Source organism: Pteropus medius, unplaced genomic scaffold, assembly GCF_902729225.1.
Source record: "Pteropus medius unplaced genomic scaffold, Ma_sr-lr_union100, whole genome shotgun sequence".
Classification (NCBI taxonomy): Eukaryota; Metazoa; Chordata; class Mammalia; order Chiroptera; family Pteropodidae; genus Pteropus; species Pteropus medius.
In genome coordinates, this window is record NW_024340849.1 from 22482840 (window position 1) to 22508260 (window position 25421).

Here is a 25421-nt window from a genome sequence, read left to right on the forward strand (position 1 = left end):
TAGCTGCATCATTCCAATCTTGTGTCTTCACATCACTACCCTCTGTGTGTGTGTCTGTCTTTTAAGGAGACTAGTCATGTCGGAATAGGTCCCACTCTCATGATCTCATTTTAACTTGATTACCTTGGTAAAGAGCCTGTTTCCAGATGAGGCCACTTTCTGAGGTACTATGGGTTAGGATTTCAGCATGTCTTTTTTTAAAGAACACAGTTCAATCTGTAACACTTAGTATATGACAGTAAAACTGCAGAAAACTAAAGATAAAATTTTCAAAGCAGCTAGAGATAGAACACAGTTTACCTTCAAAGTAGTAACAAAAAGACACAAGATGACCTCTAAAAAACAGTAGAATGATATCTGAAACTCTCAATCTACAACTCTAAACCATCAAAAATTCTTCAAAAGTCTATGTGAAATAAAAAACCCTTTTAGACAAACAAAATCTGAGACAGTTTATTACCAGCAGTCCTGCACAAAAGGAAATACTAATAAAAGTTTTTGAGACAGAAGAAAATAAAGAGAAATAAAAAGCTTTGGAAAGGGTAAATATGTGGGTAAGCATAACTAAGTATTTATTGTTTAAAATAGTATTGTGAGGTTTGAAATATATGTAAACTGAAAATTCTTGCAAACAATAACACAGGAGAGGGAAAGGGCTTTATTTAGTTAATGTCTTATAAGGCTTTTAAATTTTATACACTTTAAAATTTTACACGCTAATCAGGAAATGATATATGTTGTAATGTCCAGGATAACCATTAAAATAATAATAATGAACAAATAAATTTATAACAAGGTAGGAGGGGGAAATACATAATAATAAAAATATAATTAAATCAAAAGAAGGCAAGAAAGGAGTATAAAAAAGGACAAAAATATGATGGAACAAATTGAGATGTCAGTAGTTATATTTAATGTAAGTAGAATAAATATTTCAACCAAAGACTAAGATTCAAAAAGTAGATTAAAAACAAATAAACATAAATAAACAAAAAAACTATAAGTAACAGTAACTATATCTAACACCAGATATTTGTTTTTATTACCATTCTCTACTAAAGGGAGCCAAGACTCTTAGGAAAAATGACTGATTCCAGAACTGGGGAAGGAAAGTGAAAGATATGCCTGAAACATCTTGTTGTGCAAGCAAGTAAAGAAGTGATCAAGGAATGATAATGACATATCAAGTAGACACTCAAGCCAGTTTGAAGGCCCTTTGCCCTTAGTCAAACCTGGGACAATTAATGCTCAAAATTAATAATGATGATAAATAATTACAATGAATTCAATACAATAAGAATCTGTAAATCAATATTGTTATAAAAATAAATAATTTATAAAGCTCTTCCTTACAGTAGAAAGTCAGTTATTAAATGTAAAAAAAAAAGAGTTAGAAAATCACTGATTGGTAATGATTATCATAAAATTGACTAAGGCCAGGTCATCAATGGATGACTAAGAAAATGGGTTAAACATTGAAGATTTATTAATAGGATTTTTACATAGTCTCAAAATCCCATAAGATATTTATTAATTATAAATAGAAAGATAGTAACTTTACAGTAGAAAAACCTGGCATCAACACCTTAACCAAGTGACTGAACCTGACATCACAAGTAGCATCTTGTGCCTTCTAATGTGATGTACTGAAAAGAACACAATATCATTTCTGGAGTATTCCTGCCAAAAAAGCATAATCCAAATTTAATCAAAAAGGAATCTCAGCCCAAATTAAGCAGTGTTTTGTTCTGCAATCTTCAAATATGTCATGGTAAAACAAAGACTAGTGAAATTAGGAGATAAAGATATCTTCTATTAATATTTTGATTCAGTATTGACAATCTTAGCCAATGTGATAAGGAAAGAAAAATAAATGAAAGATATAAATGCTGGGAAAAGGGTATAGAATTGTTATTGTTTTTATTTGCAGATACCATGACATTGTATGTTAAAAAAAAAAAAATCTATCATCTGCTCTGCTGGAACTTTGCTAGTGATGTAGTCCTCTAGTTATTAGGAGCTGTGATTAAAGACCCCTCTTCAACTTATACCTAGAATAAAAACATGTAAGTCAGTCTTGACAGATCACATAAGATGCTCAAAGCTTGTTGATTTCAATAGGATCTATCTTCATTGATCACTACAGACAGCATGAATAAAGAAGCAGCATTTTAGTGGAAGTACGTGATTGTGAATAATTTAAATAATAGATTCTGTTATTTACTAAGAAGTTCTTCCATGTCATCTTATTTGAGTCTCATATAAACCTTACAAGGTGGATTTGAAAGATTCTGCTATTCTCCATGATGAACTGTAACTTACAGAGTCTGAGTTTTTTCTCCCTTCATCACACAGTAAGCGGTGCATCTGGAAGCAGAATTCAATGTTATATGTCAAATGCTTTTTTTTTTTCTCTTAAATCTTCAATTATTTGCTATGTGAATCAGTAACAGTTTCCCCTAACCCTTCCTGAAATATGAAAGTTAATTATATAATGAATACAAAAGAAGACTTTTTACTGAATTTGTTTTATATTTAGTTAAATTGCCTTATGTAGGACCAAACAGAATGTTGTTTATGGAGGCACGAAGGCCTAGAAATAAAATATAAAATTATAAAAGTCACCTAAAGAATTTTTAGTCACATCTATCTATCTATCTATCTATGTATATATATATATATCTATATATATATATATATATATATATATATATATATATATATATATATATATATATATATATATATATATATATATGACTCAATATTCTTTATTCCCTTTTTAAAATAACTTCAGTTTCCTAAAGCTATCTGGGGAGACTTTATATCATTCAGTATACCAAAACTGAGAATTTTATAGGTATCTTAAGTGTTATTAATTTTATATTTCTAAACTAATCAACTGGCTTATACTAGAAGATATATAAAAATAAAAACAATGGCTTTAGTTTCATTTTCTTCACAGCTTTCAAGTTTTAAAATATTATTTCTACCACGTCCTTGCAATTAAAAAAAAATGTATATATAGGCATATTTTATAGATGTTTAGCAACTACTTCAACATGCTATTTGATCAAAAGCTCAGTTGGGAGAATCTGATCTAGGGGAGAATCATTATGATATGTGTTATGAGGACGCAGTGGTCCAAGTCTGGACCAAATCTCATAATCCCCCCGAATCTTGGTTTCGGAATAACTCATCTTGGAGTTTGTGTGATGTGAGTAATTTTTCCCATGTATTTGAGTAATTTTCAGTGAGTGAAGATTTTTTTGGTGTCAATGTCGACAAATTTAAAATCTCTTTTTGTATTTTACTCCAAATGACTTAAATACTTTTGAAAATTTACACAAAGAGAATGGAAGTATTGTCACAATATTGTGTACGTTTAGTAAATCTTTGACTAGGCTTAAACTGTACAGATGATGGTTGTTATTGTAACTGTAGACAGCACAGCTGGAGCTAGGAGATTGACATTAAGTGAAACAGAATTTTTTTTGTCTTTTATAGCTCCTGGATAAAGGGCAAGATATTTCAAGGAATATTCCATTTGCACCTCAGCTGTGAGATAAATGTTATATTTTCTGGCACCAATACATGCTGTTAAGGCTGAACAGTAATAAAGAGATGAATTTAGTGGTAAAGGAAATACTAAATTGGAATTCAGTGAATCTCTGGCTTGTTGTAAACTCTGGGGACATGCATGCATCCAATAAACAAGTGAAATAAAGAACATTTGGCAAAAGAGTGAGGAACTAACTTGACAGGGAGATTTCTGTTCTCAATTACTTTAGGAAGGAAGAGAACGAGGAGCCGAGAAGTAGAGACGAGGTGAATGAATGTGAGAATATCGAGAAGAGTTTTGCTGGCAATGTGAACTGACAGAATGATACTTGATTATTATTTTGTGCTTGTGATAGAAAGCTCTATAAACAAACGTTTTAATTGTATACACAGTTAAGCTAGGCTAATGTTTATGGCTGAGATAAGGTTAAAATGTGAGCAGCCCGAGGAGACCAAAAAGGTACTGTGTTAGACTCTTGGAAGAACAAATATTTTGGAACAAAATCCACCAGGAGAAAATGTAAAGACCATCCAGAAACCCCCGACTTCTTCTTTCCTCATATGTGTGGATAAACTGACTTTCATCGAAGAATAGAAAAGAGCAGGTCGCCTTCTTTGAAGGAGGAAGGAGATGATTTAAAACAAATTATAGTGAAATCTTCAATATGAGGTGCCACCCTTTGTATGCAAAAAATGACATTCATTGGGACACCCACTTCAGTCTTTTTTTTAGTAATGGTGTGCCATGGACCCATCCACTGGCAGGCATTTACTAGCTGACTAGGGTTAGGTGTTTAATTTCTTGATACTAATTCCAACACTGTGCCAGACACTGAGGTTACAGATAATGCACGCTTTCTCCCTCCATGCTATCTAGAATCTGCTGGAAAATACAATCAAGAATGTGGAAATTCATTGTAATATGGAGAAAACCACAAATTTGGGCTTTGGAGTCAGACACATCTTGAGCTGGTTCTCTGTTCTGCTATTGGTTTTGAAGTTGGCCAAGGGATTGAACTTTCGCTAGCCCCATTTATCTCATGTGCTCACTTGAGTGTGTGTGTTTGGAAATCAGAGATGATCCTATGAAGTGCTTTAAAAAGTAGATCCTTGAAAAATGGTAGTCCTGATTCTAATCGAGGTAAGGGTTTAGGTGTGTTCGAAAAAATTCTGGTGCTGTGATTGTCAGGGATTCTACGGGGGCCGGACCTCTTCCTCTGTCTCATGTGAAAGTTAGGATGTGGAAAGATGAGACGGAAGCAGGTTTGTTCCTCTGAAGTATCGCCACCCATTTCTTTTCACAAGAGGGCTGTTTAGGAGGAAGCATAATTCTTTTAGGTTGAATAGGCATTGCCGCTAATGAGCGAGAACAACTTTGCAGGATGGAACTCAGGATTTATAGTCTCTGATACAAGTGCAGTGGGAACAGAAATGACAAGTAAATGGCACTGGAAACAAGGGGGTGGGAAAGAGACAGGATGTCCGGCTCTGTGGGCTCCCTCAGCAGGAAGTACACATATTCGTTTCTGCAATGCTGATAAGAGCACCACTAAAGAAAGAAAAAGAGGAGTAAAAAGACATTGCATTTAACAAATTTGGCCCCAAATCTAAGCACTATTAACATTATTATTAAAAGTAGTAATAACAATAAAATAATACATCGAATAGCTATCATTTTATGCTTTTTAAAGTGTTTTCACAGTTTTGATTGCTTTGATCTCTCACACATCTCTGTTGAGGGAGAAAGGCAGTCCAGAGATCATTGATCCTATTTTATAGATGTAGACACTGAGACAGCTGTTGTTGTGGAATAAACACCAAACTAGCGTTCAGAAGATCTGAGTCCCTGCTAAGGGATCGTCGCCACCTGGTACCATGTGATCTGAGGAAACACATTTAACCATACAGACAGAACCTCGGTTCTTTTACCTTTCAATTTGGAAATCAGATGATCTCCTAAAATTCTTCCAGGTTGAAGATCCTGTGATCTTTATGAATGGCTGTGAATGCTTGCTTTTGAAATGTCTTCTTGTGATCCCCACTTCCTGGTATTCACACTCTTCTATCATCTCTTTCTCTGTGTGTGAGCTAGACCTAGTGATTTGCTTCTAGCAAACAGAATATGGCAAATGTGATAGGACACCATTTCTGAGGTTAGATTTTATAACTATTGTGGCTTCCTTATTGCTTTTTCTCTCTTTGGCTCTTCTCTGCAGCTGGCTATAATGAAGCAAGCTGCAGAGGCCCACATGGTGAAAAATTGAGGGCAGCTTTGGGCCAACAGCCACTGAGAAACTGAGGCTTTCAGTCTGTCAACCCTCAGGGAACTGAATCCTGCCAGGGATCACGTGAGTGAACTTGAAACCAGATTTCTCCTCGAGTCGAGCTTGAGATGACTGTAACTCTGACCAACATCTGGACTGCAGCCCTGTGAGGGAACCTGAGCCAGACCCTTGGCCTCCAGCTAAGCCACTCCTAGATTTCTGACCTGCATAGAAACTGTGAGATGATAAATGTCGATTTGAGTCACTCAGTGTTGACTAAGTGTTGAGGTAATTTGTTACACGGCAATAGAAAACTAAAGTCAAATATTGAGTAAGTGTTAGAGCCAGAACTGATCAAAGGATTTCTTTTCCCTGATTTTTACGTCGGCATTTTCTAAACTACTCTTAACATATGAGTCAGATGCAATGCTCTGTGCAAGAAGGGTTCTGTGGTCAAAATACATTTGAGAAATGCTTCATGGCCATTTTCTTGGGAAAACAATGTATATTAGACTCAGTGAGAAAGACACATTTAATTTTGTTAAACCCAGCATTTCCCAAACTTGTTTGACCACATAAAACTTACCATGAAGCACCTATTAACACTCATGGAAGTTATAAATCATATACCTCAGTGCTTTGGGAAACACTGGCCTGACTACTGTAGTACCTTTTGTGCATCTTTCTAAGATCTGTCCCAACTGCCAAGAAAATGGAGTGTGTGGTGTGTACAGTTTGTGTACTATTCAGAGAAAAATGCACCTAGAGGATACCTCTGTTGGTGTGAATATGGATACTTTTTATTCCCTTCTCTATACCTTTCTATATATTTTGTAATGGGCATATATATAACTCATAAGCTATGACAAAAGTTATGCAGTAGGCTTTGTAACTTTTTTCCTCCCCCTCTTGCTTTAGTCAGCTTTGAGACTGTGCACTTATGTATGTACATGTGTATAAGGGTGGGTGGGAGGTGTGGAGGCGTTGGGCTGAGGCATAGGGCCAAGATAAATCTGGCTGTGTGCATCATTTCTAGGTGCCTGATTACCTGTGCTAAACAAGTTTTAAGATCTTCTTTGCCCCTGCCTTGGGGGACCCAGTAAACGGTAACAAGCAAGGATGTTTGCTGTAAGTGGCATGGCTTAGCTGCTGTCATTTCTTTAGAAGGGCCTGATCTATAGGTCTGACTCAACTGTCCCAGATCCTGCTGGTCTCCTCTTTAGACCCGTGTGTTCATGGGTTTCCCTAGACCTGAACCAGATCCCTACTCTTTGTCCTCCCTGCAGCATGTGAGAAAGACTTTGCAATACCTCAAACCATCAGGCCGAAGGAAAGAAGAGTCAGATGAGGAATGAAGTGGTTTCCCTGCCCAAGTGCATAGTGCAGCTTTTTTATGAGAGATTTTAAACTGTCAACATAGTTTATGGCTGTAAGACAAGGGATTCCAAGAGCAGGTGCCTGGAGTGTCTCTTCTGGGATGGGGGTTCACAGGTAGGTTAGAGAATCCTCTGCAATAGTCGAGACATTGCTGAACAAGAGTCAGGATTATGAGCCCCTTTTGAGCCTGCAGCTGAGCTGCGACCACAGGATGGTTAATCTCAAGAGCTGCCTGCCATCCTGTTCAGACTTGCTCCCCTCCCCCAACACCGCCAACTACTGCAGAACCACTTTGCATCCCTCATCTCATCCTGTGTCTCTTTATCACTTTAAATGTGTTTGTATCATGGACCTGATCAGGAATGTGATAAAAGCTGAGGTCTTTTTTTCCAGAAAAGTGTACCTGTGTGAGTTTAAACATATCTTGTCACTCCCCACAGAAACAGAAATGAGGAGTCTGGTGTTAAAACAGAAGTTTTGCTTGTATTTCCAGGGTCCACAGTTCCCTGGAAGTCCATCATCAGCTTATTAAAGGTCTATGGGTTCTAGAGATGTAATCTTCTGCCATAGAGCTCTGCTCCCAGTCAAAGGTTTGGATAGAACATGATCTATTGGAAGGGTAGATCAGAACCAGCTTCACACTACAACTGGTTCTGCTTAATAGAGAAATGATAAATTTAAAAACTCATGGGAATGAGTTTTGAGTGGTGGAGACTGCAGTAGGGGAAGAAGTTTTTGGCCATGGGGCCCATTGGTAACCCCCAAATCACAGCCTAAACTCCCCGTAAGGATAAGGCTGAGTGACTCTTAGAATCTTTAACTTCTTATCTGGAGAGCTAATATGTGCCCAAGTTTGTGGCAATGAATTCTGTTTCAGACTGAAATTGTGGAGCATTGGGTCTGAATTCAGTGGCCCTTCATCCAGAGCGTGGCCATCTTAGCTGAGTTTTCATTGTAATTGGGTTGACTGACATTAATATTAAGAGTGAAATTTCTTAGCCTTTACAAAAAACAAGTTTTCTTTCTATGCAGTTGTTTTTCTTGCATAGAAATCACACACCATTAAAAACAAAACAAAACAAAACGCGTTCTTTGTTGTGCTTAAAAAGCACAAGTTGAAGTTCATAGTGTCTGCCTTCAAAATATCTTCCGTCCAATCTGCAACGATATCCCAATCTCTGTTCCTATTATTCTTTGGTTTAAAGCTTTGAAGGCTGCTAAGAAAAATGCAAATGATATTGGAGGAAGTTTTCTGAAGTTATTATCATTCAGGAACTTCTTAATCTAGATTAGTGTATTAGATTAGCTGCAGGCAGGGAGAAAATACACAAGCTATAAAGCTAGATGGCAAGAAGGAAAAGGACAATAAAATTCACACACCATATTAATTTTTTGAGGTTTTGTAGTGAGAGGTTAGGATTGAAAGGGCTTACAAAGGTATGTGAATTTAGTTTAGAACTCTCACAAACATTGAATATGCATGGGAGGGTAGCGGGGAGGTATAGAGGAAGTTTTCAGTGGATGGAGGTCTTAGGCTTAGGGGAGATACCACTAGCAACACCGACAGTATTTGCAGAGTCAGCTCAGCTCAAACAGGAATTGTCTCCCTCCAGATCTGCTCTTTGCTTTGTACTGTGTTGTATATATCATATATTTTCTCTTGAGAACATTCATGGATGGCTGTAAAAGCCAGGAGGACAATCTCAGCCCTGACAGTTCTCAGACAACACAACTGTGAGATGACTGGCCGTGGAGCAAGAAAAGCAACTTCTCTGTGCATGTCGGCCACTGGGGAATCCACTGTGAGCCTAGAAGTCTCCCTTCGGCTGCTATGCCAACAGATCTCTTATAGCCTTTAATAAAACTGCAGCTCAGCATGCAGGGGTTCATTAATTGGTGTGCAGCTTTGACATGTTCCTGTAACTGCTAGTTAAAAAAAAATAAAAAGTAAAATACACCCTTACTTACCACAGTCCTATATTAGCACAGGGGAACTGTGCTGCCCTTCAAAGCTCTTGCTCATGATATCTCAGGTAATGGCCATGCCAAGGAAAATAATTCCGTTTGCATACCCACCTCACTGCCTTTCAGTTTAAGCCCTCCTCCTTTCTCACCTAGACTGCTGTGACAGCTTCCTAACTGGTATTCCTTCTTAACACAAACCTCTTTCCCCTTCCAACCACACTGCACGTTGGCACCAGTTTTGTAACCTAGAGCCATCAGAAATTTCTAAGCTTATGAGTGTAAGCTTCATCATAAGGGCATTCGGCATCACTCAAAACAAGTCTTGAAAAATAGTAGAACTTATCATTTATTGAAAAAGTATGAGCCGCCTCACGTAGGCACTGCCTAATTATCTAATTCTAACTATTGCTGCATCACCCAGTTTACACGCGGGGTAAAGTGAGCAATATCCATGTCTGTAGAAGCACTGCAGTTCCTCTTATCTCCAAGCCGTTGCTCATAATTCTGACTCAGTCTGAAACCCTCCCTTTTATTCTCTGCTTCTTCGCCAGTCTAACTTCTACCCGTTGTTCAATCTGAAGCTCAGGTGTCAACCCCATTGGGAAGCCCTGCCTGCCGTCTTCATTTCCCTAAGGTAGAATCTATCTCATAATAGATTATAAGTTTATCAATAATAAAGATGAGTAACAAGTATTTAGATACTTGAAGCTTATTATAAGCAAGTTTTCTGTAATGAGAAGGCCAGTATGAGTATGTCGTCAGAAGCTCATAAAACCAAGATTTGAAATCTGCTCACATTTTTTTATTTACAAATGATAAAATTGAGGCTGAAAATGGGAGATGAGATAGAGTATGGTGATGAGGAAAGGATGTGGGGTGTGGGATTGAAATACATTTTCTAAGGTCAAACAATAAGGTAATGGAAGAGGTGAGACTATATGCAAGTACAGATCTCTTGGCTCCCAAACCAATATCTTTTATGAAGGTGATTAAAACTAATCATTAGTCTTTTCAAGTAAAGAAATACATATTTTTTTCATGGAAAAATAACAAAAGAATCTGTCTCTGTAGCATTATTGGATCAACCAGTCGAAGTTCATTCAATTCCGTTAGACAACCAGAAATTCAGTCAAGCAGTTGATGTGTGCCACTGAATCAATGAGTTGTGTGGCTGGCTACACAGCCTAAATAGTCCAGTCATGTGGGTGTTGTGAGTACAGACATAGCCTGGTTTTTTCTGAGGCAGTAATCCAGCAAACAAACCCAGGAGAACTGTGTGTACACAGGCTGGTTCCCTCACATTGCCCATCAACTGAAGCTGATTAAATTAATAACTTTGCTCTGTTTATGAAAATGCTGGTTATAAGCAATGTAGGCGTCTCGACTGACAATCAGCCAGGCAGAGAAACCAATTAACTAGTGGATCTAAATCACAAGAAAGGAGCCATTTCCTAAATGACCTGGTTATATTCTTGGTATAAATTACTAAGTTAATTAATTAATAAATTCCAAGTGTTTGTTGGTTTGTAACTTCATTCATTCATCACATTTTATTAAACGATCTCTTTCTGCATTGACACTGAGAAATAGTGATGAGCAAAATGTGTTTCTTACAACATAAAAGAGATACAGAGTAGCTCCAAGTAGATATAGTATTTTTAAGTTGATTCTTCTGAGCATCCCTTAGATCCAAAATTTTAGAAGGTGAAAGAGAAAGAAAGGAGAAGACCGGGATCATTAGTCAAGCCTGATTACATCCACATGGGGATTTCACATATAGAAGCTTTGGCCGTGGGTGAAAACAAACAACTCATGGGTGTCACACACATCCTCAGGCAGCTGCATTCTCTTCTATAGTAGCAGATATTAACTACATACATTTACTGCAGTGCTTTTCACAGTACTTCACATATATTATCTCATCTGACCTTCATCTTCATCCTGAGAGAGACAGGACAAGAATCATTATTTCAATTTTCAAGATGAGGAAGTCAAGACTTTCAAAGTTTAACTGATTTTCTAAAGCCACATAACTTAGTGTCATTTTTTAGCATCCCTTTTAAAGGTGTGGTGTTCCTTTCATTGAAACTCTTTTTCCAAATTGAGACAATCTCTTGATGGAACAATGTTTATAGATATTCTCTGGATTTATTAAAGTAATGATGGTAGAATAGGCCTCAGCCTCTTGGTCGATGCCTAATAGCTCATGTATTGATAAATCTGCTTGTGTCTGGCCTCTCTTATTCCCTCCTTCCTCCTCCTGTCTTTACTCACTAAAGCCTATGGCAGGTCACTTGTGAGCCATGAACCCTTATCTGGCTTCTCAAATCCACATTGCTCAGAGCCTTCTCTGAATTCCTTTAGCACTGAAAATGGGAACAAGTTTTTAATAATTAATTAATTTGGGGATTTATTAATTATGATGCCATATTAGGTCTCAAGACAAAGAAGACTAATGCCTGTTAATTGTTTAACTAGAGTTCACAGTCTGACCAGGCAAAGTCAGGGCAGCCCACTGCTGTAGGGTTAGGGGCATGCTTTCTTGCAGTTCCCAATATGACAGGGCTCTAAAGGAAGGACCTATTCTTCACAGGGAGTGAAGAATGTAAAGAAATTCAACAATTCGATGATGTACTTCTTTGGGATAATCTTCAATAGTTTATTTTATGGTAATACCTTTATAGTTCTAACTAGAATGCTTCAAGCTGGAAAAATAATATCCAACCAGGGAAGTGAGCCTGGTTTACTGGTTAGGAGCAAGCATAGGGAGTAGACAAATTATTCAACACAGCATAGGGTGAGCATCAGCCATCTACCTACTAAATAATAAACTGACCTGGGAGAGAAGCAGTCATCAAAGGCAGCAATGTACTGACTTTTCCAAGAGATTGCTTTGAAGGGTCCAGTGTTTGTTTAGATGAATGAGTCAAATATATTTAGAAAATCATCCACATTGTCATTTTTGTTTGACTTCAATCCTGTGCCAGATCTCCATATTGGTTGAGGGCGAGGATGAGAAAAGAAAGAGATTTGAATGGGGCGGGGGATACAAAAACCAAAATGCGTAGTCCCTGGTCTTTCATTTTAATTAAGGGACACATGCATGCAAGGGATGTAATTAAATAGCAGTGAAAGGTAGGCTATGACTTGAGACTGAGGGATTCTATTAAAGTGAGGGATTCTATTAAAGTGAGAAATCAACTTGGTATATTCAGAGAAGCTTCATGGAAAAGGTGGAACCAACCGGACCTTGAAGAACAGGTTGGATTTGGCTTTTTAACAAGCCAGGGAAAGATGTTAAGAGGCATCCACACTTACCCAGCCGCCTTTGTAAACAGGAACCCCAAGCTATTTTCAGTATATCACAGAGATGGGTTTTCTCCTTCTGTGACCCTCAGTGACACCTTGTGCTCATTAGCACCAGTTGAGCCAATCTGTCCAGTTATCTGGGACTTAGAAGACCCTGTCCCTGCTCTCAGAGTATTTACCACATAATTAGTCAGAAAATGTGAGGGTAAGAGAAGGAAGGAAATGCTTTTAAGGACAAAGTGATTTGAGGGGTTTAGGGAGAAGGGCTATCTACAGGGATTAACATCATAGGTAATTACCCAGTCCCCTCTTCTATTTGTCACAGCAGAGGCAGGCCTGGCCTCAAGTTGTAAATTGCCTGAAAGATGTGTCCTGTTGTCATTCTCTGCGGCTGTTCTCTCACTCCTCTTTAAGGTTAAGAACAGCTGTTCACTACCCTGTTCACATACTTGGAGAAACAGCTGCAATTAACGTGGATACCTTTAATTGAGAAAAATGTTAGTCCAGCTTCAGAGGCTGCCTGGTTTAAAAGAGATGAATGGGCAGTATATCTGGAGACCTGATTTGCCAATACTCAGTTGTGTGAGTTTTAGGCAAGGTCCTTGAACTTGGAGCTTATCTATGTACAATGGGGATAATAATACTTGCCTACTTCTGGGGTAGTATAAGGGCAAAACATATAGGCATGTATAAAACACTATACATGCATAAGGGAATTTTAACCTCATTTAGACAAAGCTTGGGACAACTAGAGGCATTTATTTTCTTCCTTGGCCATGTACTTAAGGAAGAAGGGTGGGCTAGAGGGTGGACAGGAGTAAAATATCAAGATGTTTCTCTTTTATTCTTAACTACATATTTGAGATACTGTAAAATGTGCTTCTGTTTCCAACCATACAATGAGTGTTTTGACATCTTCCATTTGCAAAGTGAGAATGGTAACTGACCCTTCTTGAGGAACAAGGAATATCACATTTATAAATTGAAGGAAGTATTCTCCAAAAGCAACAGCGATGAGTATTTATTAAGTAATCACTTACTAGGTGTCCAGATTTATGCTAAAACAGAAATGTATACAAAAAAAGTAAGAAAAAAATGATAAAGAACAATAATGAACTACAATTTAATCTCTAAACTTGCAATCACTTTTGCAAAACAACAATAGAAACAACAACAATAATAATCTTACAAACTCTCTGCAATGCTTATAATTCTTTTTGTTCCCCATACTAAATTATTATGTACTAAAAAATTGAAACTTATGTTTGCTAGCTAAACTCTCCATGAATATTCAACTAGAAAAGAAAAATACAATAATCCTTTTACTCTCTATGGTGGCAAATTATTGTTTTTGGAGGATGCCTTGGATATTTACAAACAATGATAATTTGGAGATGAATGTGGTAAAATTAAGTTTATTGAGAATAGAAGGAATAGTATTAGAATAGTAGTTCCTCAGAAAGTTAATCTAGGATGTATAGTAAATAAATGGACAGGAGACTCCATTTTACTAGTTTAGCTCTCATTCATAAATGGCAACTCCTCATTTTTCTAGTATCACAGGATTAAAAACCTGCAAAGATTTTTAGCTTGTCCTGTACCCTCACATTTAAACACCAATCCGTATACACATACCTTTGAAACATCATTAATATAATATACTATATAAGCTCTCTGAGTTTTAAGTTCTCTACTAATAATATCAAGATAATTATGTGGTGACAAAAAGAAATCTACGGGTGGTGAACACACAGTGCAATATATATATGACTTACAGTTGAATCGTACACTTGAAACTTATTGGATTTTCTTAACCAATGTCACCATAATAAATAAAAAAAAGAAAAAAGATCATTATAAGTTTATTATTTTTTGCAAGAGTTAACATGAAATTATATATATAAAGTTTCTATTGATTCCTGATGCATCATAAGCATATGGTAGACATTCAGATACATCAGCTGCCTCTTATTCTCTTTTATACACATATTATCGTAAAGCCTTTTACTGCTCTATCTGGTTTCAGCTTCTTTGGTCAGCGCCTCCTGGACCCTACCACCAGATCAACATTTCAAATATCTTGTTCACATAACTGGACTGTTTAGAAAACTTTTCAGCATCGCTTTCAGGATGAGAGTCAATAATTTTTAGTCACGAAGAATGTATCCTCAGCATACTTAGACAACGTTAGCCTTTATGAATCTTTTGTACAAAATGTCACCTTTAACAAGTCTGAATTCTCTTTCTGCATGAAGTGGGCTGCCATTTTGCCACATTAACACCAAAAATAATTTGTTATATCACATTTAGCCTTTAGCACGGGGAGGGGTCATAATAGACACTCAGTAAATACTTGCTGAATTGAATAGTTGACTCATCAGTATCACTTTTTCACTATTAATTTCTTTGGAAATTTCCAAATCGAAATGAAATATGTGTCAAGAGATGTAGCTAGTCCTGTCAAGAATCCCTATGTAAAGACCAATGAATGGATGAAAGAACTTATTATTTTAAAAGGACTATAATATAATGACCAAAAATTCAGGCTCAAAAATCAGACAGGCCAGCATTTGAATTTTGAATTTTGTCCCTACCACTAAAGACAGCAGGTAAAGACAAATTACTTTAACCTCTTTAAGCCTTAGTTTCTTAATCTTTTATATGGAGAGAAAAAGTACATCTACTACATAGAGTGGTTGCAGGAATAAAACAAGAAAATACATGTAGAGTATTTAGCCATGGATTCCAATACTTAGTAAGTGTTAAATAAAAGATAACTATTCTAATTATTTTTATATGATACAACAATATTTAGGACATCTGCTTTGGTAGCTGAATTAGAAAGTATTTGGGCAAAGAGCATTGGGAATATTTTCAGAAATGCAGATATAGGATTTATAGAGTTTATTTGAGATGTTGGATATTGAAAATGAAAGGTAAATGTTGAAACTCAGAGATAGCATGAAGCTAGGCACAATTAATCAAGATTAAAATTAAAATTTGAAAACCTGATGGTGATGCTTTTGACTGGAATGGAAAACTTAAGGATGTTCTTTAGACTATGATTGTCATAAAAGTGACAATTCATTATATTGCCTAGTAAATTATGATTTTCTGGAAGGACTGGAATGCATCACCCATACGCAGGTAAGGGTATATAAATGGAAAAAATATTGTCAAAGTCTTATTTCATCTACTGTTCTGCTCTGAATAACTGAGAAGCAATTCTTTCTCCCTCATCCAAGTCTGGAGTTTATAGAGAATGGTGACAGTTCCTTGAAGCTTCTGCACAAAATTTTTGATAAGATCTTTGAGGTCTAGTTCTTTCTTTTGGCCAAGAATTACACTAGCAAACCAGAATAAAGACTGGAAAATTTGTTTATGTAATTCTGGAGTCAAATCCGATTGCTGAAGTCTGAAAAACGTAAACTGAAGGAATTTTATGTATATTACCTGATAACTTTTAGATTAAAATTTTTTTTCTATTCCTACTTATTAGTGTAAGGAATTGTTTTATAGTAATGTGAAAATAGAAATATACTCTTATCTTGTAAAAAATATGCAAGTTCAGGGTAAAAGATACTTTATTTATGTGTAATTTTGGCAAATTATTCCCCTTTGGTCTGTGTCATATTTTCCTATAATTTTCAAAGTACATTTGTACTTCATCTCTATCTTGTAGCATGGGAGTGATTTTTTTATTGGTTAGACTATATTAAGTTATGATAACAAATAGCTCCCGGCATTTCAGGGGATTAAATGATAATAACTCTCTCAGGCTAGTGTTTAGGTTGACAGGCTGGCCCGTTTCTACAGTCATCCAGTGACGCAGGTTAATGGGCCAATCTGCTGTCTTCAACTGGTGGCTTCTAAGATGGTTCTGGTTTTGCCATCAGTTGAAAGAGGAAAAAGCAGAGAGGAGAACATGTAAAGTAGTTTTCAGTAACCAAATCTTAGGGTGGAGGTAACACAGATTATTTCCATTCCTGTTCCACTGGCTTAGATCTCAGTCAGATGATCATGGAACTGCAGAGAGATTCAGAAATGTAATTTACCTGCATCACCAGGGAGGAAAGGAAGTAGATAGTGGTGAATTGCCAGTAGGCACAGCCAGTCTTTTCTGTATTTATCAGGAACATAATGTTCTAATGCTGAGATAATTATAAGGCTACTCACCCAACCAATTTGTCATGGAACTGGGTTTAGGATTTTGGCAACCTGTCTTATTATTTAGTACTTTTTTCATAAGACAATATGTGCTAATGGGGACAAGTCCTCCTCTGTTTCTGATGACACTTTCCTCCAGGGGACAGATGGTTAGATGATATGGGCAGTAGAGTTTTTTGAGGGGTTCTTTCTCGCTTTATAAAATGACATTCCTTTTTCTTTCCCAATTCTTCCTGTTTTTCCTGGTTCTTGTTACAATATTTTAGTCACATTTTGCAGAAGAATTGGTGAATGAAAATGATTTTCCAGGAGATCTATTTATTGAGTGACTGTTGATTTGATTTGATATAGCATGCAAAACATGTAATAGCAATCCAGATATTTTTGTTGATTTAAGAAAAATCATCAGAAATCTGAAGTGACTATTATTCATGAAACATGAAATAAAAAGAAACTCAACAATTTTTTTTCTATTATCTAGGGTTGATTTTACACTGTTGTTTAGAGCTCAAAAATTTAAATTAGAGAATAAATATGCCATTTAACAGTACTGATCAAATATCAGATAGAATCTGCCCTTTGAGCGTGGAAGGGTCAATACCTCATAAGCCTTTAAGGAAGGACAGGCTCTTGGTAAGTACAGATGAGACGAAGTTATGACAGAGTTGTGGTTGTGCAAAAATCAGTGCCCAATACCAGTCTTGGTTGTGATGTACTATATAAGTTTGGATAAGTGGTGTGATTTTTTTGGCTTCAGATTTCTCATTCACAAAAAAAGTTGAGCGTTGACCCATCTAACCATTCTTAAAATTCTAACATCTTCCAAATCAAGAGTTAGACATGAGTTCTCTAGCATAATTGGACTTTGATGAAAAGAGGTCAAGATAGTCAAGAATAGCCTGGAAAAATCTTCCAGGAGAGGTCAGGGTTTAAGCAGAGTCTTAAGGATTAAGAAAATAAATATAGAGTAGGAAAAGAACATTCATTTGGAAGCAAAAACCACACAAGCGTTTTTATCATTCCAATAAATATTTACTAAATACCAGGTATTGCCTGGGTGGTAGGGATGTGAGAGTTAGCAAAGCAAGACAAACCTGGCTTCCACCTTAGTGGAGATTATAGTCCAGCAAATGATGGGATGAGACAGTGAACATCATACATATTTAACAGCAAGGCATTTTACCTCTTTGTACAGTGTCAATATGAAGACAGTAAGAGATGGGTTGATGTATAGAGGTTGCCTAATCATGACACTTGACTCTCAGGTAGAGGAAAGGTTCGGTCTTTTAGTATATCCTGTATTAGAAGATTCCTGAATTGAGATGAGATAGGATATCAACCATATTAAAGAAAAAGCAATACATAGGATGAATTGGAACACCTCTTCCTTGACATTTTATTTAACATACATACCTGCTGTGGAGCTTACAAGTTCAAGGTTACTGAGAGATACATGCAGTGACTCTTATGGTCACAAGCCTCCTCTTGTTTTCTCTCTTTACCCATCATCACTTATCCACCAAGACATGACTGATAATTTACAACTTGGTCAGTAGTAGGCCTGCTGTTTGCAATCTACAAATATGGCCCAGTAGGCAACTGAAATTGGCTAACACAAGAGATTGATCTGTTTCACTGAGTGGGACCGCGCATGTTTCATGGCAAAGATTAGAGAATGATTCAGCATTCATGAGAAAATGTAGCAACAAAAGGTTAGTGGAACAGTCTTAGGAGTGGAGCCATATTGGGAGCAATTGTGGAAGGAAATGGTCTGGATTTATTATCTACATTAAAGATATTGTGGGTCCCATGGATACGAGGAGTGTCATGGAGACCCAGCTAATAGGTTTTTTATTGGATTATTGTCAGGCTGCTGCACCTGCTTTGAAAGAGGGAACGTTTGCTTCATTTCTTGGCAGAGGCTACAAGCTGTAAAGCTGAGAACAATCACTGGAGCTGGAAATGGAACTGATTATTTTTTAGAACTTTTGCAAGGATTGCAGGGCTGATCTCCCAACTGTGGAAGTGTATGAGAAACTTAAAAATCCAGAAAATAGGAAATACAGTTTTGAGGCTCACTTTATGTTTGGGATTCATAATATTCACATAGAAGGATATTGTCTGGAAAAGACCCTGAAGCATTAAATTTAGTCAGCGAGCTAGCCCATCGATTATTGAACACATATGATGCCACTCCATGTGTCTTATAACCCACTCAAATATTGACGATTTTTATTTTTCTCTGAATTTGGTCTCTATGTTTTACAGATAGTCAGGATGCTATGTAGACATAAGTCATTCTTGAAATTTTGTTGTTAATATGGATAGAGAGATTCTACACAACTTAATTGGAGTCTGGAGCTTGTTCACTAATTCTAGCATTGGTGTGGAAAAATTACAAAAATAATTATAGCTTTCGATCTAGTTTAGTGCAGGCATGCCTTGGAGATACTGTGGGTTCAGCTCCAGGCCCCTACAATATAGCAAATATCACAATGGAGCAAGCCACACAATTTTTTTTTTTGTTTTCCAGTGCATATAAAAGTTGTGTTTACAGTATATTGTAGCCCATTAAGTGTGCAATACTAGGGTTATTAAATGATCTAATTTCAACATGGTGTGTCTCAAGGAATAAAGAGGCCCAGGGAGATCTAGAGAGAGACAAAAAGAGACAGGGAAACAATGAATTGGTAAAGCAGTGAGAAGACTCACAACATTTATCAATTAAGTTTTCCACCTTGAATCAGCACAGTTCATGGCACCCCAACACAATTACAATACACTGATCACAGATCACCGTAACAAGTATAACGGTCATGAAAAAATTTGAAATATTGAAAGAATTATCAAAATATGACACAGAGACATGAAGTGAGCAAATGCTGTTGGAAAAATGGTGCTGATAGACTTTCAGGGTTGCCACAAACCTTCAATTTGTGAAAAAAATATAGTATCTGCAAAGTGTGATAAAGTGAAGCACAGTAAAATGAGGTATGGCTGTCATTCCATGAGGTAATCACCTAATCACCTAAACGGAGTGATAGTTCAGGTACTACACTCTTTTGTCTTTGCTAATTAACCAAAGTATTATTACGATCCATTGGTTCCAATGGATAAATGAATAAATAAATAAGAAAGTCTGTGACAAGCCACAGTGCAACTGAGATTGGCAACTTCAATTCATTACAATTTAATATACAGCTATGGAGTCATGACAAGCAGGGACTGATGGCTTTCTAAATCATTTTGATGCTTAGCCACAAACCAGGGACTTGTACTTGGTAGAGACTAATTGTGAATGGGGCACTGATAAAGTCATAATCATGGCCAGCATGGGTTGCCGTGGAGCAGTAGGTGATCTCTCAGATTTCTACCCACTCTGAGCTCCTATTTTTGCTCCTGGGGAAGGCTTCAGGGGACCTGTGGAGCTTTGCACTCGTAGCATTGTTGTTTTGTGGAATGCTGTGTTGTTCAGTTAGGTCATTCTACCTAACTTTGCTCTTTGGTACATTCCTCAGACATTTACAATGATGGAGTTTTGAACTAGAACATATATCAGAACATATACTGATTAGAAAACATTCCAGGATGGCTTCTTGTAGTGGCAGAGCCAAGTCTTATCTCAGGGCTTCTGGCTACTTGTTAAGTGTTCCTTTTGTTATTCAATGTTTTGCTGCTTTTCTCAAAATGTAAGCATCCTTCTCCTCGTGACCATCTGTAGGGTGACCAAGTTAATCTAGTTTACTTGGGTCTTTCCTGGTTTTAGCACTAAAAGTCTCATGTTCCAGGGCAAACTCAGCTGTTTAGACACCTTAAAAGTAGATGTCTATGATGTCCCCATTATATACTTATCAGAATTGCTTGCCATTCTTAAAGATAAAGTGTCTATTTTGCTTCTGTGACTTTATATATGCTGTTACTTCAGCCTCAAATCCCCTCTTTTTCTCGTTTCATGGTGAGCTTCTTAACTGTATAAACGCAGTCTGAGCATCACAAACAGTTCTTTGGGCCTCGTTAGATGGCCCTCATTGCTTTTCTCAGTGTAGCAGTATGGGCATGTAACTACTATAACAGTGTATTGCAGAATGTTGTGATTGTTCACGCCTCTTTCCTTGAACTTGAGAGCAGGGACCACGCTTTATTCGTTTTTGTTTCCCCTGTATCTACGTTGGCACCTGGTATATGTTAAGTGCTCAGTAAAAGTAAATGACATATGAAGCATGTGAATGTGCTTTCTGGTGGTCCTGTAGGCCTCTTTCCATTGTGATCTACTCTTTTTCCAATGGCCTCTGTTCTCCTGGGTGCATCTCATTTCTCTTTTCAGAGGATTTACAGTTCATCAAGTAGTTCCTAAAAGACAAAGGCCTTGTAAGAATCTAGAAATCATATTTTTTATTTGAAATTTTAGACACCGATTGACATTGGTGGGGATGTTTTAGGGCAAGAGTATCTACTCCATGAGCCATACCTTGATAGAGAATTACCTACTCATACTTTTTCTAAGGCAGGCACAGGTGAGTAGAAGGGATGTATTTATATATATATTAATCAGTCATGACAGGTAGCCACTCTCAGAGGCCCCAGACAGGCAGTCAGAAGCAGACTTTCTGGTTTATGGTCTGCAGTGAGCCCATCTGCCTGTTTATTTGGCATGGTTCCTACAATACGATGAGATACCCAGGGGGGTCAGCATCGAAATGCGAGTCATTGGAATGCTCTAACTAGAAATCTCAGGGTCCTAGACTCTCAGACCAGCTTTGATATAGTGCCTTGAGGGCTGTTTCTAATTTGTTAGGCCTGAGTTTACCTGCTGACTTGATTAGTGAGAAATGAATGCAGTTACTTTAGTGTATCCTTTGCAGCCATACGCTGTACGGCATGAGGAAACACCATCGTATGGGGAGTCAGGAGGCTTGCATTCTACCAAAGCTGCCTCTGGGCAGCACTGTGGCTTAAGGCAAATGGCTTCGTTTTCCTAAGTCCAAGTTTCCTTGTTTATAAGTTGAAGTGGTTGGCTTTCTTTTTTCTTTCTCCCTCTGCTATCTCCTAATGCCAAACTCTTTAATTATATCACATGCTATATTTCTGGGTCACAGATACTTCTAAAAGATAACTGTCATGAACACAAAGCTGCTGTCTTCCAAGAGGTCAACTCACACCCTTGAACACATTGCCCTGATCAAACCGAAAAGTTCTAAAAGGAAAGAAAGAGCCTGTGGCTGATCATTGCTCTGCAAAGCTCTCCGACCACGTGTTGGCTGCTGACCTTTGTAATCAGCGCTTCCCGAGCTGCTCAGTATACAGTGGTCTCTGAAAAAAGTGAGCAGGTGGATGTGGAGCACCTCCTCACTGATTGCACTGCCCGTTATCAGGCAGTTTGCTCTGATGAGGGTCATTCCTTTGAGAAGGAAAGACTTCAGCCAAGTATGTGGAAGAGAGCCACATAAAGAAGGGCTACACTTGGAGTCAAGAGCCCCAGTGTCTCGTTCCTTCTAACCCATGCAATCATCCTGTGTCCTTGGGCAAATCACCCAGCCTCTGTGGTATCCAGTTTCCAACAAAGAAAAGAATACATGTGCACAAGGTTATTAGGAGATGAAAGAGATGTAAAATTAGTCGGGAAAAAGGGGAGAATGCATATAGAAACATAAGTTACTATACTAAGAAATCAGAACATCTTTTATTAAAAAAACATTTCTCAGCTAAAATTTAAACAGGCAGTTGTTATGAGATCTGAAATACATCGTAAGTAAGAAAAAATTTACTCCTTGAGCTTTGTGACAGTTCCAATCTGACTCACCCTCTGTTTTTTATGATTCATCACTGTGTCCAGTGCTGAGGGTGGATGTGGCTCCATAGGCCACAGATTCAGGTCCTCTTGCCTTGTTTTAAGGGACTGAGAAACTTATATCCCAGAAGCCCCATGTGTTCAAGGGGAAATGCTTTTCAGACATTAAAAGGTCTCTGAATGTTTGTTTTTTTCATTTCTTCCTCTTCCTTTCCTTTTGGAAGTAGCTTATTTACTAGAGACATCATGAGATGGGAGATTTCCACAGACATTTACACGAAGGCATGCCTTGGGGAGCGCGATACAGGAAAAGAATCAGAGGATGATGTTAAACGTGGTTTATATCTCAGAGCAGGTCATGTGACATGGCACCATCACTGTCACTTTGAAGCTCCATACCTCAGTCCCCGCCTGGCCATTCACTTCCCGTACACACTGGCAAGGGGTGGTGAGGCCAGTGTCATGCAGGGCCACCACCTGAGGAGGTTCTCTGCCATCCAAACCCAACATGAAACCATAGCTGACATAGTTTACCCTCAACATGCCCCAAACTAAACACAACTCCTTTTCCTCAAAACCCACCTTTCCTATTTCGGTGAATGATGCCACTATCTACTCAAACTCCTACATTAGGAACCTGGAAGAGATTTTAGACTCCTTCCTTTTCTTATACCTCATGGTTAATCATTCACCTTAATACCTCTTTCTATCTGCTTTTTTCTATTCTCAGCACAATCACCTTCTGTCTTGTGCTATTTCTAATCATTTTGACTTACATTACTGCAAGAATGGAGATGGAGGTGGGAAATAAACTGGAAAAATACCTACAATATGCCATTCATTTCACGCCCCTTATCTCCCTGAGTTCTTAGACAAACCTATGAAGAAGAGACTAATATCTCCCATTCTATGATTGTAATGATAATGGAACTGATTCTTACTAAGCATTAATCATGTGTTTGGCACTGTGCATCATTTTACACTTATTTTCCCTCCTGCCTTTTTCTTGTTCCCTTTTGCATTGCTACCACACCGCCTCTTACATTCGATTTTTGTGTGGGTTTCCCTCATCTTTTCCCCTACACCCTTACCCTTACACAGAAGGCAAGGGTTTCCTTCCACAATCTGGCTTCCGACTACACCTTCCCTTCTTCGTTGCCGATTCTCACAGCATCCCTACTTCTTATCCTCAGAGCTAACTTGGTGCTTTTGTCCCTGCTGTTCAAATGCCTAGAGCACCTCCTGTTTCTCTTTTTTTTCATACACACTGCACTAACTCTTAACTTTTCTTTAAAAATTTCACTCTTGTCCATTTCCTCCCAAGGAGTCTTCTCCAACCTTCCAGCCTATTCTAGTCCCTCTTGTGGACATCTCTTATTTGCTCTGCCTGGCTTTTATGTCAGCACCCCGATGTTTTATTTTTGAGGACCTGCCTATTCCCTAGTGGAAACAATCTGAACAAGATGTCAGTAAGGTGATCTGGTATCCCTGGAAAAGAAGAGAGCATAGAACTGATGTTCAGCAAACAGGGCTCCCTCTTTGAAACCGGTGACTTAAAGTGGGATGATACAAGGATGAGGAATGATTAGAGCTGGTTATTCTGATAACAATTCCTGCTCTTTAAATTGCAGAAACAGACTTTGTTTCTAGCTTTATGAGGCCTGTTTTGATCTCCTAAGTCTTCCCAAAATCCATTCAGATACTGCAACCCTCTCTCCTTGTGCTTAAGTAGCCAGAATTTGTTTCTGCTGTTTGCAAAGAACGGGTCCTGCTTTGAACAACATCCACGTGGTCTGCTTTTTTGCCTATAGCCCAAATCATGTCCTTGCTAGGTTCAGTCCCACTCACCCACGCATTCTATCGTAATTTTTCCCCTAGAGAGTGAACCACTTGAGGATACAAACAGTGTTTTATTTATTTCTGTGTCACCAGTGCTTGACTAATGACAAACAAAGAAAGTGCTCACTATACTTATTTGGTGAATTAATGAGTCCACAGAAAAGAAAGACTAGATGACTGAGATTGAATGGTAGTTTGATAGAGAATGGTAGTTTGTGGCAAATCACAAACTCATGCAGGAGATAGAGAAGGAGGACTGGTCTACCAAATCCGGAATATGAAAAATAGAGGAATTGCTTTGAGATGGTGAGACAGAACAAGGCAAGTTTAGCATGAATCATTAGTCATTCCACATAACATAGTAGGAAGTGAACTTACTTTACTTATTATTCCTAGAGAGGATATGCAATAAAAATATAAATATTTTTGAAAGGTTAGATAAATGTCCGTGTGACGAAACTATAAGGGATTTCCAAGGAAGGTTGGGGCAGCTGGAGTGTTTTCTGATGTTTAAGGTTGTAGTGATACAATCACTTTCCTTGTTGACCTTTAATTCTGGCCTGCTGTCACCAGTGGCTACACAGAACTCTGAGAGGCCATGTGGCTGCATAGCCCCAGGAACCCTGCCTGGGAGACTGAAACCAGGAGGCCTGACGTCACCCTCTCTTCAGTTTGTTCTTAGAATGCCAGAGCCAGTGCAGGGAGTCCTGGGTTCCTCAGTGGTCTTTTGTGTTGCTCTCTCCACTACCCCTTCCTAGTCAACGTTGCTAGAGACACATACATCAGGCATGCCGAAGAGATTCAGAACCCTTGGAAATGCCATGAGAGCTAATGACTACTTATTTATTCATTTTTTTGTATCTATATTTTTATATAAAACCCTCCATGGAAAACAGTTTCTTCAACGATAATTTCCTAGAAAGAGCACTAATCGAATTCTGGCCCCAGCTAATTAGATAATTTCTTTCCATTTTTTTGAATCTCAGCTTCCCTATCTGCAAAAAGGGATAATAATAACCGTTGTTACTATCTCACACATTTGGAGGTAAAAGTCCTATGAGACAGTGGGTGGGAAAACTATTCTGCAAACAAAGATGTTATTATTGTCATTATTAGTGCTCCTCCCCATATACCCACTCAGCCCTCGGTTT